This window comes from Pleurodeles waltl, chromosome 6 (genome assembly GCF_031143425.1).
Source record: "Pleurodeles waltl isolate 20211129_DDA chromosome 6, aPleWal1.hap1.20221129, whole genome shotgun sequence".
Lineage (NCBI taxonomy): Eukaryota > Metazoa > Chordata > Amphibia > Caudata > Salamandridae > Pleurodeles > Pleurodeles waltl.
The window spans coordinates 342,672,469-342,680,626 of record NC_090445.1 but is presented as its reverse complement, the minus strand read 5'-3'; the positions used below and the strand labels follow the sequence as shown (position 1 = coordinate 342,680,626).

Sequence of the window (8,158 nt, the reverse complement as noted above, 5' to 3'; positions counted from 1 at the left end):
GTCTAGATGGCATTAATACTGATCCTTTGGCCCCTATTCAGCCACAGGGGCCGTGGCCTTTAGGGCTTTTTTAGGCAGGGGCGGGGTTGCATGATATTCTCAAATCGGCAGATTGATCAAAAGTTAGAATGGTCAGGACTTTTTATTGTTAACCAATTGCTCATTTATCTGACTCTGTAACTTCTATGCTTTGAACTAGCATCATTTGGGCATGACAATGAGATTCAAACAAGATCACAACAGTCTTGGTGGGGTATATCTTTTGAAAATAAGGGAAATGTTATTAGGACAATGGGTGGGGTAGAAAGCCTTGTGTCAGAAATAGATGGCCTTGAAGTGGCTTATATTCTGTACTTGGAGCCAATGGAGTTATTTAAGATGTGTGCAATTGTTGTCAAAGTTATAAATGTCCAGAATCAATCTTGTGGTAGCATTCTGAATTAGCTGCAGTCTGTGTATCAGATAGACTGGAACACCAATAAACAGAGCATTGTACTCATCTAGCCTACTAATGATCAGTGACTGTATCAGTAGCTGTCTTACTATCCGAGGAATGAAAGGTAGAGCCTTTTTAGCACTTTCACAATCAAGAAGCAGGTGGGAAGGTGTTGCAGTGTCAGTGGTTGATCATGTTCGTTGCTGTACTTACTTGAGCTTCGGGTGGAGTAATTTACTAACATTTTGGGTCCCTTTCTAGGCTGAACATACTAGGCAGCACACGCAATGGCCTGTGGTCGGGGTAGATATCTGGACAGAAAAAGAGAGGCAGAGGTGTAAAGTTTCCAGATGGGTTTGAATGGGTATTGTATATATATTTAGATTTATTATCTCCAGACAAGTCATTTATAACTGAACCCCATAGTGCGACAGCAGCAAGTGATTCCCTCTCAAGCTCCACATTCTACATGGAACTCCCAAGTACATTCCGTCCTTAAAGCTGTCCCATTTACCCCAACATAAAAAACAACATTTGTAGTACTACAAAATGTTATACTGTTCTATAGTACGGAAGGAATTGCAAGGTGTCAGTCTTCAGTGGTGTTTCTGCAGTTGGAAGTCATAACAACCAAGGACATGAATTACTTTTCCCACCAGTGCAGTCGCTGCTGCATTGTAGTAGAGCGAGAAAGACTCTTAAGCTCCTCACACCTAGGGGCGGGCTTCAGTGCTGGGACATTAGAAGAAAAGATAGTGCATGTGGCTCCTGGATATCTCAGATACAATTGCCACATTTTGCGGATCTATCAGATATGCGGGCCAGTGGCGCAATGGATAACGCGTCTGACTACGGATCAGAAGATTCCAGGTTCGACTCCTGGCTGGCTCGACGCTCCTTTTGCATCTCAATGATGAACATTATTAAAAAAAAAAAAAAAATCACATCAGTTAGGGCTCGACTGTGGTTATACTTCTTTTTATCTCAATAATGCAACGAAGTATAAACATTATAAAAAAATAAATCAGGTCAGTTATACCATAAAGTTTAGTCCTGGGTGATGGTACAATAAACTAATTTAAAAAATGAGTTTTGCAAACAGATAACTGTCGACTTGCCAAAGGGTATTATATTTTCATGGACAAATAAATGAATGTTGATTTTCGAAAAAAGCTCATTCAATAGCGTGGTCTCAAAGTGCACACGGACCGTCATGGCTGTCACGGAAACAGTTGCTAGCGAATTTTTCAATTTAAATTGATTCAAATTGCGCGGCCTCGCAGACATGGTGTATGGTGGCCACTGTTGCAGAAAAATAAATAACTGAAAGTTATTGTGTCGGGGGAAGAGTCCTCCTTTACAGTAGCAATGCATCTTGTTATGTTGTGTGCAAACAGTTGCATTTCCCGCCACAACGTCCTATGCAAGTCCACTGCAGCTGAAAAGAGCTCGTTAAGTCGCGAGTTCTGAATGGCTATTTGACCAAATCTAAAGGACGTTGATCCAATCAGAGCAGGTAACATGATTTCCGGCCAAAGTATACAAAGTAGCATCGCCACTCCTTCTCGAAGAGAGCCAAAGTGCTTCTGACTTTTTGCATCAAAGAGGCATTTCTATGTCAGAGGTCCGTACAATGAGGACAAGGGAAGGAACTAAAAAATATTTTCAAAGTATAAGTGGGGTGTCCTTTTAACTAGGTATGGAATTCCCCTCCTCCCTTACACACAGTGTGACGAGGAATGTTAGGACTCAGGGTAATGAACGTTTACTGGTAAATAACTAAAGTGTTAATAATACTGAATAAGACCTCACCCTCACAACCAGGGCACGATATCACTGCCAAATGCTAGGGTTTATATATAAAACAGTTCAAAACGATCATATATGGGACATTCTCCGCTTTTTTGCCTTATTGGAAATATTATATTTTTCCAATCATGCATTTTATCAAAGCATTTTATTTTATTTTCGTGCAGAAAATACTGGACTTATTGTGAGTTCGATCTTCTATAGAGAATATATTGTTGACAAATTCTGAAGTATTCATTATTCCGTCAAATTAGTGCCCCAACCATGCTGTGATCTTAAATAAATAGTCCATTTTACCATGAAAATACTGAGTAACCAAGGAAACTCAGTTATGTGCATTTCCATGAATATATTTAGGATCATTTTCAAAGTTTTTATAACACACCAATACATAAAAAGTAGATGCCACTGAAAAGTTATTTCAATTTTACCTGCATAGCTGTTTTGTCCATTTAGATGTAATTTTAAACACGGTCTGATTCACGTTTTTTTTAATGAAAGCATTTGGGAAAAAACATAAATGTTTAAATGATTGAAAGTGCTAAAAGAAATAGACGAGCCAGCCAGGAGTCGAACCTGGAATCTTCTGATCCGTAGTCAGACGCGTTATCCATTGCGCCACTGGCCCGCTACTGCGAAGGATGGCATGGTGTGACAGAGTATTAAGGACACCATGGTAGATAGCTACATATTTACTCATCCGAGTGTGGTGAATCCTTTAGTGCACCGAAAAGAAACAAGACGTGGAGAGATCCTTTATGTAAAACACCCGATCCGTACTAGATTGCTGACGAGATGGGGCAGCTGTTGGTGCTTATGTCAAGGCACCTACTCAAGACTTGCAAAGAAACGCGTACGGTCTGTGTTTAATGCGAATCGATGTTATGACGATAAACTGCAGCGGCATCTTTCACTCCGCATCAGTTTGTTTCCTTTGCTGTCAGTTTTAGAGAGGCACCATGCCCAAGTCTCCTGACAATATTACAATTATTACGGAAGGCTGCGAAGACTTTTGTATAGTAAAATAGCCACAAAAGTTCATTAAACTGTTAGTCTCTATAGAGAGAAACAGCCTCTCCATAAGTGCTGCAGCAGAATGTCATCTGGGTGAAATGAATGGTAAAGCTGCTCGGGCCGCATCGTGGCCCCGCCGCAGGCACGTGCTGCGAACTCCCCCCGTTCCCGCAGCAATGTCTGTCTATTCTTTCACTGGTTGTATTTTTGAATTTAAGGCTCTACACTACAAACCCCAAAACTGAGACTGATGCGGTGAATCTGAATCCCATAGTTGAAAACGTTAGAAAGTCGGGCCAGTGGCGCAATGGATAACGCGTCTGACTACGGATCAGAAGATTCCAGGTTCGACTCCTGGCTGGCTCGATCCGTGCTTTTTAACCTCTTTAAAAATAATATGTTGTTAATTTAACAATAAAGCTCAGATATGTGTAAAATAATATGACAATTCTGCTTTCGTTAAGAACTCTGCAATCTAATTAAAATATAGGGAGGGTAATGAAACAAAAAAAAAAGTATTTTTCGTCCCCGGAAGCTGTGTTTTAATTGTAAACGTACGGTTTCTCTTTCTTGATGCACCGTATGGTGTGTAATGACATATTTACATAAAATGGTGAGACTACTTTAATGTTTTATAGATGTATATTTAGTTACCCCTTATCATAAACTCTGACTTTTTCTAAAGATGCTAAAAGAAAATTTCCAATCGAGCCAGCCAGGAGTCGAACCTGGAATCTTCTGATCCGTAGTCAGACGCGTTATCCATTGCGCCACTGGCCCTCCACTGAAAGACACTTCTGGGGCGGAGCTGTGGAGCTGTACACCGCAGGGTATCATGGGAGATTGATGCTCCCTAGAACGTAGCTAAAAGCCACACTCAGAATGCTCCAGTAACAAATGGTGAACTCGCAGGATGCATCAGTAACGAGGAAATACCGTATATATTTAACAACATTCTGCCCTGTTGGCAGAACGACCGATGGAGGCGATAGGTAAAATTTGGCCATAACTTATGACGGCTTCTCTGACTGGATCAGAGTCTCTTAGATTTAGTCAAACAGTAAATCAGCTCTTAGCTAGGGCTTTCCGGCAAAGTACACATGCAAACCAAGGGGCGACGTGCTCCAATTGTAACAGCCATACGCTGACCATTACGTTGTGGGCTTTGCAGACCCTTTTGAGCGCATGAAAATAGAAACTGTAGACGACATGGACTGCCTTACCGTTTTGGAAATCAATCAGGCTTTTTAGCTTGCACAGTTTAGGACGAGATACAGGGCCCGAAAAGGAACTGTTTTAAATGTCTGTTTTAATAACATTCTGGTCTGAGACCCGGAAGGACGCTGCCCGCTTACTCCCCTGCAGACAGGAGCATCGGGCTTATAGTCATGCACTGAGGCTAAGGTGCGCTAAACAAAACGTCCACAAGCAGACGGCAGTGTGCGCTTGTTGGGGGAGTGGGGCACGAGAGGGGGGAGGAGGACACCGACTGCAACTCGCTATGGGGTCGCAATGACCCACCTCATTAATATTAATGAGGTGGGTCGCAAATTGCGGCCCCATAGCGAGTATAGGCACTCGCTAACATGGAGGCCTGCTGTAGTCAGCAGGCCTCCATGTTAGCGACCTGCTTTTAAATAAAGCAGTTTTTTTTTTTTTTTAAATGTAGCCCGTTTTCCCTAAGTGAAAACGAGCTGCATTTAAAAAAAATCCGAAACCTTTTGTTTCGGTTTTTTCAGGGCAGGGAGTGGTCCCTTGGACCACTCCCTGCCCTGAAAAAATATTTTGGGGTCCAGTCTCAAACTGGAAGGGGTCCCATGGGGACCCCTTCCAATTTGCGAGTGGGTTACCATCCACTTGAAGTGGATGGTAACTGCGACTCCATTTGCGACCGCGTACGCGATCGCAAATGGAGTTGCATACCACTGCGAATCGCAAATAGGAAGGGGACACCCCTTCCTATTTGCGATTCGGAAATTCATTTCGCGAGTCGGTAACGACTCGCAAAATGCATTTCTGCTTAGGAAACACGCATTTGCGAGTCGCAAACAGCAGATTTTGCCGTTTGCGACTCGCAAAGTGTTTCCTACATCTGGCCCCTGGTCCTTGGAGAGCACTCTGTGGGATAAAGCTCCAGGTGCTTGGCCTCACACTGGTGTGTTGAGGGAGGGGTGTGAGCACGCTTAACAAGCGCTGCAGAGTTCAGCGTGCCGCACACACACTGATCTGGGTTAATATCCTGAAATTGGGATAGCGCTCGGCCTACTTTGAGAAGAATGGTGGGGTACAGAAAAGAGACAGTATTGGCCAGACAGACCAGCGCATCCAAGCCAGAGGTTCTGAGCGATCTCCCCTGGCAGCACCACACGCTTCAGAGAGCCAAGTCAGGGAGCAGCAGGGCAACAAGCAGAAAAACAATCCAGGGATTCCTTTAAAGATGAGTCCTTTTGCAGCTCAGCAGTCCTTGTGACAGAGGTTCAGTCTCAGTTCCACAGTGCTCTCTGAATCATGGGGCCAGAGCCCTTCTACTTATACTCCAACATGGCCTTTGTTTAGGGGGTAACTACAAAAGAGCCATTTCAAGCGAAGCACAACACCCTTTCAACTCATCCCTGTCTCCAGAAATCAGTAGAGCGTAATCAGTCCATTTTGTGGGGGCCGGACACAGCCTATTCACATGTAATGGATGAACAACCCTCCCTCTTTCCAGCCCAGGATGACTATCAGTATGCAGATGCCTCTTCTGTCACACCCAGACCCTCCTGTGTGATGGCTGTCTGGAAAGTACGCACCAAGTGGAGCTGTCACTCTGCCCCAGATGTGGATTAGTGTCCTGATGCAAAGCACTAGAGCTATAAGCACAGAGAAATGGCCACTTTCTAAAAATACTTATAAACCAATGAGGGTAACCCATAAACCCAAAGGGATGGGTAGAGAATAAACATTACATACAACAATGCCCTTAAAAGGAAAGGCCAACAAAATGATCTATACAACATAGAACAACAGAGGTGAAAAACTATTTATTCATGTAAATATATATTCTCATTCATGTACTTACATCTAATAAACATCTTAATATATTCATCCTTTACCGACAACCCATCTAATAAACAGCACACCGAAAGGCAGGCAGTGTGAGAAAGAGTGCTCGTGATAAATAAAAAGAAAATTAATACATATTCAAATAGATCAAAACCCCATATTTCGGTGAGGGGATTTGTGGATGGGGTTGTGGGGGCAGGAGGGGGGCAGTGAACTGGGTGGTCCACTGACCTTAACTATGGGATGGTGGGCACCATGGCTGAGACTATGAACCTGGTGGGCACCATGTTGGGGACTGATTAGCTGGCGATATGTGGTACGTCTGCTTAAACCGCAAAAGGAGCGGTAAGGCTGATGCAGCAAGCAAGTTGTGGTAGATAAGCCTCAAGCGTACTGTAGCTCTGCTTTTCTAGACCCGCTAAAGGACAGAGGCTACCTTGTCCCAAACTGGTAAGTCCCATCGAACAGCCTGTCCATGAGGGATGAAACATATTGCCTGAAAAACTGGTGGACTGCAACAAAAGCATAGCAGCAAATGGCCTGTTGGAATCTGTTGTGGCCAAGCCATAACTGAATCATTAACTTGGGAGCATACTGGCTGTCCTAAATAGCTTGGGTAAGGATAGGTCAGAGATCTTCAGGGGCACCTGGGAGGACTTTACCCAGGGAGTGCCATAGAGCATAGGAATAGTGCCTCAGTAGGCACCTGATGTTCACACACCTGAGTGGCAAGCTGGTAGATGAAAATAAGTTTGCCAAAGGCTTCAACACATTTCAGCTCTGATGGGGGAGCAGGGGTAGTGATCAGAAACGTGTTGGGATTGGTCTTACTTGCAGACACTTGCACTACCAAACTCTCAGTGGAAGGGTTCTGAGACAGAAAAGCAGAATTGCCCAGGGCGGGGCAATGCAATTGCACAATCTGGTGGTTGCCTGGTGGACCAGAGCAAGGTTTTGTCCATGCCCATAATAAGGTGTCTGTTAGGGCTCATTAAATGGTATGAGGGACATGGAAGATGTTGGCACTGGCTGGAGAACTTCCATCAATACGTTAGTTTTGAACTCCAAGGTGGAAATGTAGAGGTCAAGAACTTCAGCTGCCATGCATATTAGTATGTAGTAGGAAGCACATTCCTCAGTGGCTTGTCTGTGGGGTAAGAGGAGGCCTGTTTCAGGGGAGGTATCAAGACTACTCACCTCCTGCAAGTCATCATACCAACTTGATAGGTGGAAGGGCTGACAAACTCATCACCCACATCATATTCATTATCCAAGTCCGTGCCAAAAAGAGAATGTAAATTATGTCATTCTTGTAAAGGTGGTGTTAACGCGTCCCTTTATGTTAATTTATACACATTAGGACTCGTTTTAGGCCGATGAATCTTTGGACCCAGTGGTGAGACACCTTAAAACGAGATAATTGATTAATATACCAATCAATACATTGATAACATTTTCAACATATATCACCACAGTATATTTCACTTTACACATTAGTTAAACCTTTTCGACGCAACCATGACCTTTCAGCCATGAATAACCACACCTTATTGAAGTTTTGTGAGTTTTATTCCCTATTGATTACAATCTAGTAGCAAATGAATTAATCAAAAAACAAAGGCATAATCATAATGCGATAATAATGCAAAGATCTCCAACAAAGAATAGTAACATGAAGGATTTAACAAATCTAACGCACAAGACCTCGTAAGTATTTAGTTCAGCAAAACATCAAGTCAGTCTCGTCAGTTCTGTCAGTCAAGATGAATGCCTCATCTACCCACTAATTAGCATCGGCATGTTGGGCTTCATGCAAAACAATTTAGAACACCAATTTGGAAAACATCTAGCTAA

The 8,158-nt window shown here is 43.2% G+C and overlaps 4 non-coding genes across 4 annotated transcripts; 2 read left to right on the top strand and 2 right to left on the bottom strand.

Annotated features, from left to right (window-relative positions):
- The first annotated feature begins 1,254 nt into the window (after window positions 1-1,254).
- Window positions 1,255-1,327, top strand: TRNAR-ACG (transfer RNA arginine (anticodon ACG)). Its single transcript has one exon. It is a non-coding gene; the product is annotated as a tRNA-Arg (tRNA).
- Window positions 1,328-2,800: 1,473 nt separating this feature from the next.
- TRNAR-ACG (transfer RNA arginine (anticodon ACG)) lies at window positions 2,801-2,873 on the bottom strand. Its single transcript has one exon. It is a non-coding gene; the product is annotated as a tRNA-Arg (tRNA).
- Window positions 2,874-3,552: 679 nt separating this feature from the next.
- Window positions 3,553-3,625, top strand: TRNAR-ACG (transfer RNA arginine (anticodon ACG)). Its single transcript has one exon. It is a non-coding gene; the product is annotated as a tRNA-Arg (tRNA).
- A 341-nt stretch (window positions 3,626-3,966) lies between these two features.
- Window positions 3,967-4,039, bottom strand: TRNAR-ACG (transfer RNA arginine (anticodon ACG)). The gene has a single exon. It is a non-coding gene; the product is annotated as a tRNA-Arg (tRNA).
- Window positions 4,040-8,158: the final 4,119 nt, after the last annotated feature.